This window comes from Drosophila rhopaloa, unplaced genomic scaffold, assembly GCF_018152115.1.
Source record: "Drosophila rhopaloa isolate 14029-0021.01 unplaced genomic scaffold, ASM1815211v1 contig_163, whole genome shotgun sequence".
NCBI classification, from domain to species: Eukaryota; Metazoa; Arthropoda; class Insecta; order Diptera; family Drosophilidae; genus Drosophila; species Drosophila rhopaloa.
The window spans coordinates 1,118,232-1,128,744 of NW_025335043.1; positions in this window are offsets into that span (position 1 = coordinate 1,118,232).

Sequence of the window (10,513 nt, forward strand, 5' to 3'; positions counted from 1 at the left end):
AGACAGCAAAACTGGAATAAACTCGCAGGATACGATTATCTGATATTAAGCACAATTATCTTAGGCTAATAAAAGCGTTTTAACAACATTTTCAATATTCGCCAATGTCAGTAATTTCGCTAAACTGCCAGTGTGTAAATCGGGCTTTTTATGGTACATGATTGATATTGGATATTATTTGCTTTCGCCAAATAAAGGTCATAATTCACAGATGCAAACCATTGGCAGGCAAGTGCATAAAATATTTAAATATACTACAAATATTCGCACTGACAGCAGCAGGACAAAAGCTGAACCCCAGAGGCCATGAAACAAAAGGCCATTAACAATAACGAGCCCTGGAAAAAACATTGGCAAACAGATTACAAATAAATGGAAACGCTGACAGCATTAATAACGTTACATCATTAATAAGCGAATCGAAATGAATACAATAACTGAAAATGGGAAATGTATTAATTATGACAATAAATTAAGTGAGCGCGGGCATGGTTTCTTTTAGTTGTTTATTTATTTATTTAATTGACGCCAGTGCTTTCCGATTTATATCGAAGTCACCCAATCATTAATTGCCTGCCAATCAGTCCGACCGCAAAATTGAAAAATTTCAATGAAATTGTCTTCGAAATTACCAGAGCAAACAGAAATGGAAATGATATTAACAACTGAATTAATGAAGGAGAATGATAATGTTCCTAATGAACAATGCAACCCGAGGGCCCTAGACTGGCAGTATGTTTACAATGGCTCACATCAGATTATAGTTTCTGATAATCAGAATACGATGGCTGTTCATATAAACTCTGTAGAGGAATCCTTCCAAATTTTGTTCACCCTCATCCTTTTGGGCCTGCTACTCCTTTCGGTTCTCCAGAATTGGACGTAATGGAATTCAAATTGAAATTCAAACAGGAGCCGGAAGTGTGTGTCCAGGCATATATGGAAATAAACATTCCACATTCTCGCTAATGAAGTGCTTTCATCTACACTGTGTGCTGACTTTTTATCCCCTTTCACTTGAACTGTTTGCATAATTTTTGCAACAGTTTGTTTAGCTTTTCAATTCTGACAGCTGAAAAGGCAACAAAACCGAGAGTGTCGTTCTGTAAATTTCATTTTCATTTGTGTATGCCTCACTAATTACGAAATGGTTGCAATAATTCCAGAGAAGGCAGCCAAAATGGTCCCTTGGGAAAAAGTAAACACAAACAAAGGGTCATGCGAATGGTAAATTAATTAAATGAAAATTAGAAAGTGGTCGATTTATAAAATTATAATGGTAAATTTGCCACTTAAAAAACGAATGTGATTATTAATTTTTGTTCTTCTGACATCACAAAATCAATAGAAGTTTATTAAAAATTAAATACATAAAATCGAATAATATGACTTAAAATAAAATCAGGACATTTCTGTTAAAATATTTACAAAGGAAAGTTTGAACTAATTAAATGGCTTAACCTGCATTAAACGGATTAGAACGAATTTTCACATAATTCATTCCTAGTCTATGTTTTTTTCATGCATTCAAAGGTAAATATTAAATGTAGTTATGTAAATATCTATTATTAACGAATAAACCTTGCTTATCTATCAGCTTAATTATTACTCCTTTGATTCCTGCAATTTGATTATACTTCGGTGGGTTCTCACTAAACCGCCATTCATTTTCACTATTCTTCTGTCTATTCACTTCCCACCTTTTTAACCTGATGCCACCCGCAGCTAATTACAAAAACAGCTCTTCTATTGGAACAGCCCACCCATGTCCTGGGAAAATCAATAACTGAGGACGAGTACATCCATGAATGGTCAATCATTCAGCTGAGATTCTGGCTACCATTCATTCATCCGCATTACCAAAGGAGCTGAAACAGGAGCAACAGGAAAATCAGTGGGAGCAGGAACCCCACCGATGAATGGCATTTTCCATGATGTTGCCTGGATTATCTTCTGTTTATATGGGATTTATTTGCCAGAAGGGAAAAGGGGAAAAGGATGCAGGAGCAAAAGCAGGAGCAGGAGCAGGAGCATGTGTTGCCATGACGGCCGCCGGTGCCTTTGTGCGCCTTTTGTTGCTGCCAGTCTGGCATTGCATAAATGTTTTGCCTTTTAATTAGCACGCATTTCACATTCGACATTTTGCAGTGGCCTCCGCGCTTGCCTCTTAATGCGCTTAAAGCAGATCCAGCAGCCTCGATGATAATGATGGAAAATATTGGCCAGCTGAGGAGAAAATTCAATCAGCCACAGCTTCGAACTTCCAGTTGAGTAATGCAATCCGAAGAAGGCAAGACGTAAACGAAGAATACAGAGTGCACTTGGAGTAAACTTCCTTAGCTTAATAAGTTTTTGTAATTTAATATTACATATTCTAAATAACAATTTTATTCATAAACTTAGAAATTGTTTATTACATTAATATAATATAATTAATATTAATATTATTAATTTATTTTGAAAAAATATTATTTTGCTTATACAATTCAAAAGTGTTTACAGTAAATATAAAATGGTCATTTATTAATATTATATATTATACAAAATATTTATGTCGCTGATTAATGAGGACTAATTTAAATATTTCGATTAGCTCAAACTTATTCGACGTAAAGTAAATTTAATGGTCGGTTTTTATCAAAATTTCATTTTATATTTATTATAAATGAATAATAAACTGTAACATATATTTTAAAAACTACAATTTAATAAAAATTTAACTAATTTCAGTAAAAAACTTTCTTGAATAAATTGAATATTTGTAAACCTTACTTTTTGAATGCAAAATAAAATATCTAGAAATTTTTTGTTGAGTGGCTAGACCACTAGCTTGCAGCAGAATGGCGGAAATTATGTGCCACTCGAGTGTCCAACGAGCCGTGACCCGAGTATGATGTAAGTCTGAGAAAGAAGTGAAAAAAATTGTGTCAGCAGGGGCACGCAACGCACAAGGATAAGGGATCCGCCCGGTGGCTGACTGACTGCCCGACTTATCCCTTGTCCTTAGCTACGTGATCCTGCGACGACAGCAGCGCCAGAAAGAATGCAACAAGCCGCGCAAAGTGCACTCAATTGTTTAGCTGCCCCTGGGTTGTAAGGCGTACGGCCCAGGGGGGCTTTTTAGAGGAGGGGGGGTAGGTTCCTTTGTGGCACACAATCTATATAAAACAGAAAATCAGTTGGCACTCGGCCAAGTGCATATTAAAAGCAGTCCAACTCTGAGGTTCAGAAAATGATTTTAAAGCAGGAAAATCTTATACAAAAGCAAGATAGAAGAAAATTTTGCAGAATTAATTATATTAAATTGCCCACATTCTGCTTTGTAAATATTTACTTTTAAGTTCTTGTATCATCTGACACAATAATTACCCATTCCAATACAGTCTTACAAAACAAACAAAATAAATTAAAGAGATAATTGACCTAAATTGTATGTTTGTTTAAAATGCTTTTGAAAATTAAATTAGTTATTACAACCCTTCTGGCATTTAAGCCTGTAAATACTTTGTTTTAACATTGTTTGAGCTCAGAATAAACTAGTTTTAATTAATCCTTTGGCTTAGCCAAAATGGTTCTCATTTCGAAAAGGTGAACAAAATAAGATAGATTTATAGTGATTAAATAATGCAAAAGAGCTTCTAAGAATTAATTGTTTGTTATTTCTTTGACTAATTGATATCTGCATTTGAATTTCGACAAACTTATTCATTAAACTTGCTCTTTATTTCATGAGGAAATATTTTTCTACATTTATCATTTAATCTTTTAATGAATAGAAATGTGTATGGTTTCGGGCACTTATAAATAAATAACCCAAAATTAATGCATTATATTTCCACTACTAATAGCTGTCATAAACGTTATCCTATACCGATAATGAGGCTTTCAGGATTTGCATCACAAAATCAAAATGATTGTCCGTTTCCTGTGCTTGCTGAAAGCCCTAAGAATAAATCAAAATCCCCATATGGTGCCTTCGTTCTAAACTTTTATCTTTTAATTTTGTTAATTAATCGATATGTTTGCTCCTTCCAGCGCTTTTGCCCCCTGTGGCTAGGCAAACAATTAGAGGAAAAGGAACATCCAGCTGGCAGAGCGAAAAAGGCAACAGTCTGTGTCCCTGGCAGCAACAATAACACATGGCATCGACTCCTTACCACGCCCCTGCCCACCATCGCCACCCCCTTTGGTTGCTCACATGATTTACAGTCTCAAAAGCCGGCGGCAAAAGTTAAGAAATGAAATTTCAAGAAAATTGCACAAACAACAGGAAGCCGGCGAAAATGCGGGGGTGGAGTCAGATCGGAGCTTCGAGGGCATTGAGCCAAAAGGAAATATTGTAAAACTCTGGCTATAAAGCAAATACACGATACATATCATCCAGTGAGAGGTGGGTGGACGGGGAACCCAAAAATGTGAGCAGCACAAAAGTCGTTATCTTAATTACTTTTATAGCTTCGATTTGGGGCGAGTGGAGCAGTGGCAGCAACGCCAAAAGGAAAAACAACAACAGAGACATGACAACTAAAAGGAACAAGTATGGTGGACTAAATGAAAAGTGCAGATCAAGGACTTCGCAGGAAAATTTTTTAAGGTAACTGTGGTACATTGAATTTAATTACGTTTTTACCATGGCATAATATAAAGCTTGATTTATTTTACCACAACATGACAAAGTCGGAGTACAAATTGCATGGTATATTTTTTATAATTTAATTTTATTATACCAATTTCATATTATTTACACAAGGCATCACGTCCCATTCATTATAATTCATTATTTGTTGCTTGTTATATTTATTTAAAAACAAGAAAGGAAAGCTAACTTCGGGCGGAGCCGAAGTTGAAATACCCTTGCAGAATATTCTGCAAATTATATTCTCCAAAATTATTCATATGATGCATTTTTAATACTCATAAAAAATCCCACCTTCCTAACTTTAAAAACACCAAAGTTATTTCATTTCCGATCAATCAGTTATATGGCAGCTATAGGATATAGTCGGCCGATCCTTATGAAATTTAATATGTCGAATTGATTGGGCAAAAATAAAACCCATAGAAAATCCCAACTTCCTAACTTTACAAACACCAAAGTTATGGCATTTCCGATCAATCAGTTATATGGCAGCTATAAGATATAGTCGGCCGATCCTTATGAAATTTGGTAGGTCGGATTGATTGGCCAAATATAAAACCCATAGAAAATCCAAACTTCCTAACTTTACAAACACCAAAGTTATTGCATTTCCGATCAATCAGTTATATGGCAGCTATAGGATATAGTCGGCCGATCCTTATGAATTTGGTAGGTCGGATTGATTAGCCAAATATAAAACACATAGAAAATCCCAGCTTCCTAACTTTACAAACAGCAGAGTTATGGCATTTCCGATCGTTCAGTTATATGGCAGCTATAGGATATAGTCGGCCGATCCGGCCGTTCCGACTTTATACTGCGTGCAAAGGAAAGAAGGGTGTGTGCAAAGTTTCAACTCGATAGCTTTAAAACTGAGAGACTAGTTTGCGTAGAAACAGACAGACGGACAGACGGACAGACGGACAGACGGACAGACGGACAGACGGACAGACGGACAGACGGACAGACGGACAGACGGACATGGCTATATCAACTCAGGAGGTGATCCTGATCAAGAATATATATACTTTATAGGGTCGGAGATGCCTCCTTCACTGCGTTGCACACTTTTGACCAAAATTATAATACCCTCTGCAAGGGTATAATAAAAACTGGGCAATATCAGAGTGCCTATGTCAGCTGGATTTAATAAAATAGTTATTTATATAAAAAAAAAAATAATACCTTAAAAATAAAAAGACAATAGAAATTTTTAATTGAGAGAAATTTAGTTTTCAAATCTCTGTAAGAAGAAACATTTTAGTAATGTTTATCTCGAACCAATGGTCTGTAAAATTTGACATTTTGCGGAATATTTGAAACCAATTAAAGCACTCAAGCTGCCTTAAAGTAACCACAAGATATCCGCCAAAGATATGCGAAGCAAGGACATTACGAGTATGACATCAAGCATATCCACACAGACCACAAAGCAGCCTTTCCAGTCATCAGATATGCTAGATGCTGCCTCATTACCCCATAGAAATATTCACATATTTCGCACTTTATTAAGTCACATTTTTCAACCGTTATCGGGGTGGTTGTGCGACTGTGCCAGTGTGTGTGTGAGTGTTTGCCTAGTTAGCACACCAGTTAATTAACAGCTCTCGCACATATGTGGCTAGATGGCTATATGGTATTCAGGTTACTAGAGCCTGTCCTTGAGCCGAGGGAGAAATTTCTAAGGACCGCACACAGCCTGCTTAATATTTCATGGTTGACTTTGGGCCCGGCTCTTAAACTAGACACTTAATTAACATTTTGAACGATACCCCCTCTGCGAGCCTGGCCAAAATCAATTTCCCTTCTGCCAGAAACGGAAGTGGGAATCCGGATATGAAAGACGAATGCCCGCGGGCGACAATCGCTGGAAATTCCGGGGCGGAGAATAACAACATCACGACCTTTTAGTTGAGATTATTTTACCATTTTCCATTTGCCTTTTGGAGGAGCATTTCGCCTTTGATTATTTATGTCGCGCTTTGCGGCTGGCTGTCTAAAAAGCCAACATCAATAAGCTGTTGACAACTTGAAAATAACCGCGAATGTACTGTCTGAAGGGGGTAAAATGCGGCGAGAGGTGACTGGCACTTTGTTTATTGGAGTACGCTAAACTTTTTAGTCGCCATCACCGTCGTCGTCGTCGTCGTGGCTTGTTAATATCGAGCAGCGCATTATTTATGGCAAACTTCCCACCGAAACACTTTTATTCCAACGCTGATGGCAGGAGTATAACTTTTAACGAGTTCTCCTCAGTTCGCTTGAGTTACTTTTCCATAACTCACCTGCAATTTTCTCACTTTCCCGTGTATTGAATGTGCTACAAAAGTTGGCTGGCTCTCTTTGCCACTCAATACCTTAAGGTCCTGGCTGGTAAGAGATGGCAAATGGGACTCTGGCCATGACTACGTCCTTGGCCACGAGCAAACCAACCATAAGCATTTCATTATTAGAACACAAAAATGTTTAAAATTTCATTAAATGGCTGCGTTGTCCGGCTCCATACAAACATGGCTAACTTGGTCCCAGGGGGCGGCCAGGAAAACAGTCCAAAAAGGTGTTAAAAAGCTTTGGAGAACCAAAAATACCCTGCATTTCAAATCATTGAAATCTGTAGAAACAAAATATTTTTAAAAATCTATAACTTAAAATCTTTTCTTGCAGTATTTTATGCTTTTAAAATTATTTTTTTCTTTATTTAAAAATATTTATTATGTTAAAATACGAATCCATTGAAGTTCCTTAAAAGGTTTCTTTAACTTTTATTCAATTACAATAACGCAACTTAAAAAGGATAACCCAAAACTAAATAAAAATAATTGATATTTTTAAGGCAATACATGTTGGAAATCCCAGAACTGTAATTCTTTGTAAGCCTCTTTAGGTAATCTAATAAAATGAAACCCACTTGTACCCCCCAACTAATGGATATTAAGATAGTGTATATCCAACCAGTTACGCAGTGTGGACCCCTCTCACTCCACCCTCGGTTGACCTTTGCCCCATAGCTAGTTCCAGCCCCTAACCGCATCCAAACAATAGTAGAAACAACAACAGGACCAGCAGACGGACAAACAATTCATAAAATCGTTTAACAAAACGCAAAAGTGAAATTCGCCCCACAGTCAGGAAACTGACCGAACCCAGAAATGAAATTCCCAGACAAGCAGGAGAACAACATCAGGGGATGGGATGGGATAGCTGTGGCTAGAGGGGCTGGGATCCCGGGACCGGACTACAATCATAATGAGCAGCGATTCCAATCCCCCGACCACCAACACCGCCATCATGCCACAGGAGCAGCCACCGCCAAAGTGGTCAGCAGCAAACATTGCAATTTCATTTAATAACAAAATATTTGGACAGCCCCCACAAGAGAGAGTCCCAGTTCTGATGAGTTAGGATTTCGGGGGGAATCAGTCGATGGGGGTTGGCATAGCCATGGCCTCCTCCTGAGGTAGCAAAGAGTTGAGGCAAATTATTACGTCTTTATGCAGAAATTATTTATGATTGCTTTGTCTAGACTTGGCGGCGTCCATGGAAGCCACACAATGCACCGGAATTCCGGTCTCAGGGAGTCCTTGCAATGTTGGCCGGGTAATTTATGTGCCGATTGCTCATACGCCACGTGTAACGGCAAAGGTGAGAGGTGGCCTTAAAGTTTGGGTTACTCAGTCCACAATAATAAAAAAGGAAATGTTAGCTCCATTACATAGAGCTCCTGATCTGTAAGGCCCTTCTTAATATATTAGGAGTCACAAAACGTATAATTTAAAAATATTATATAAAGAGTTAAATAACTTATCAGCTTATCTTCCAGAATTATAATTCTTTGTATTCGTAATCCAGTTTATTTAATATTTATACTTTCTAAGCACCACAACCCTAAAATAAAAATGCATATTTTTTAGTTTTTTTACATTCATATTGTTATAAGTAAAGAATATTCCCTTTGCTTTTTAAAAATTACCATATGTTAAAAAAATATTCATCTGATTCACTTGAAGTCGACGGGTACCGAAATTGAAATTTCATTTTTAAAAAGAATATCCTCTCTAGCCAGAAAAGCGGATTTTCTTTTTTAAAACCATTTTTTTTAAATACTGGCCATCAAAAGGATAACTACTTTGGTGCAGCTTTAAAATGTTCGCGCCAAACCAGCGAAAAGAAGTGACTGCAAATTGCATTGGGTAAATTTAATTAACGTCGCATTGAATTTTAATCAAGTTCATTCAGCGAATGCGACACAACACGTGACATTATTTGCATGCGAAATTAACCTGTGACGGGCCACCCGCCGTCGCCTTTTCGCACGTTATTCGGCGGTTCGCGGGGAGGAAGGTATTTTTTAATCAAGCTCCGCGAGGTTTTTTCACCCGTCAGTCTGTCAGTGCGGTTCGGATCACTCGTTAATAGATTGGAAATGTGTATTGAACACGACAAAACCAACTATTTTTAAGGCTCTTTTAAACTGTGAGACTGCGGCCAATTCCATGCCGAACCTTTGTGCATGCCAATCAGTTGCAAATTGTTTGTTGGACTACCGAATTTGCACACATTTTGGGCCTGAAACAAATCCACAGAGGGAATGGGTTAGCTATGTAATCATTTCGTTTATTACGGGTGTATGGATTCTGTTTTCAAACATTAATTGAAATATGATTTCTGATTTCTGTCCAGTCGAATTCAGCCAATCCAGACAAGTAGAAAGAGTGGTTTAGGCCGGGGGGTGGCCTTCAAAATGCCACTGATGCCAAAGCAAATTTGATCTCTGGCTGGCAATGTATGCAAAATGAATTCATGACACGTCCTCGCCCCAATCCCCTGCCCCTCATTCGATTTTATTCATATGCTCGCCATGCAAAACTGTCCGAAAACTGTCACTGGAAGCTCTTTCTCTCTCAAATACTGTTTCTGTGGCTGCCGCCGGAGCAGAAAGTCAAAAAGTTTCTGGCTTTCGACCAATATGCAAAATATCAGGAATATGCAAAACGCTCAAGTCAAGTTAGTCCTCCCTCTAACCCCGTGTGAAACATTTTTCGAAAACACTTGAAAACAAATTCCAAATAAAATGAACATGAGCAGTTTGTGGTAACTGGTGTGTGAGGGGGAACTAAAACTGAGAGGACACTGAAAGAAATTCAAAAAAGCTTACTTAATAAAATATTTTGCTTAGAAAAATGAAAACTTTGAAATTTTACTATTACCGAGAAAATTAAAAATTTGAGATTTTACTATTTATTAATAACATAAAATTAAATAATTTATCAAGACTATAATGTGATGGAATGTTTTCAGTTTCAAACTAGTAATCTTCACTTAATACTTTCAGAATCATTACCTTTTGGTCGTGGATTAATTTGTTGTCGACCAGTGTAATTTCTACAAGTTAATAAAAATGTAGAAAACTAAAAATATATTTAACAGTAACAGAAAATAAAGCTTAAATTAAAAATACAAGTATAAATTGTATTTTGTAAGTATTTATTAAATATTTTTTTTTAAAAAAACGTTAAAATCTTCTCCGCTTAAACTTGTGTTTCAATATTTATAAATTATAAAAAGGAAATATTAACATAATAAACAATTTTGTCACTGTAAGTGCGTGTAAAGTTTGAGCGTTTGGCTGTGGCAAAATTAAATTAACTTGTCCGGGTTGATTGAAGTTTTAGCTTAGAATCTGACAGATTGCAAAAGTTGCATGTGTTAGGAACATTTTTCTCACCCTTTTAAGGCGAAACTCTACATAATTTTAAACACAATCCAGATTTGCATTATTTTGCTGTAACAAATTTACCTGGGATTATTTTTCCCTTTTCTAAAAATCTGAGGAGAGACTGTGCGTTTTATTTCCTCTCACCTAAGAAAATCCGT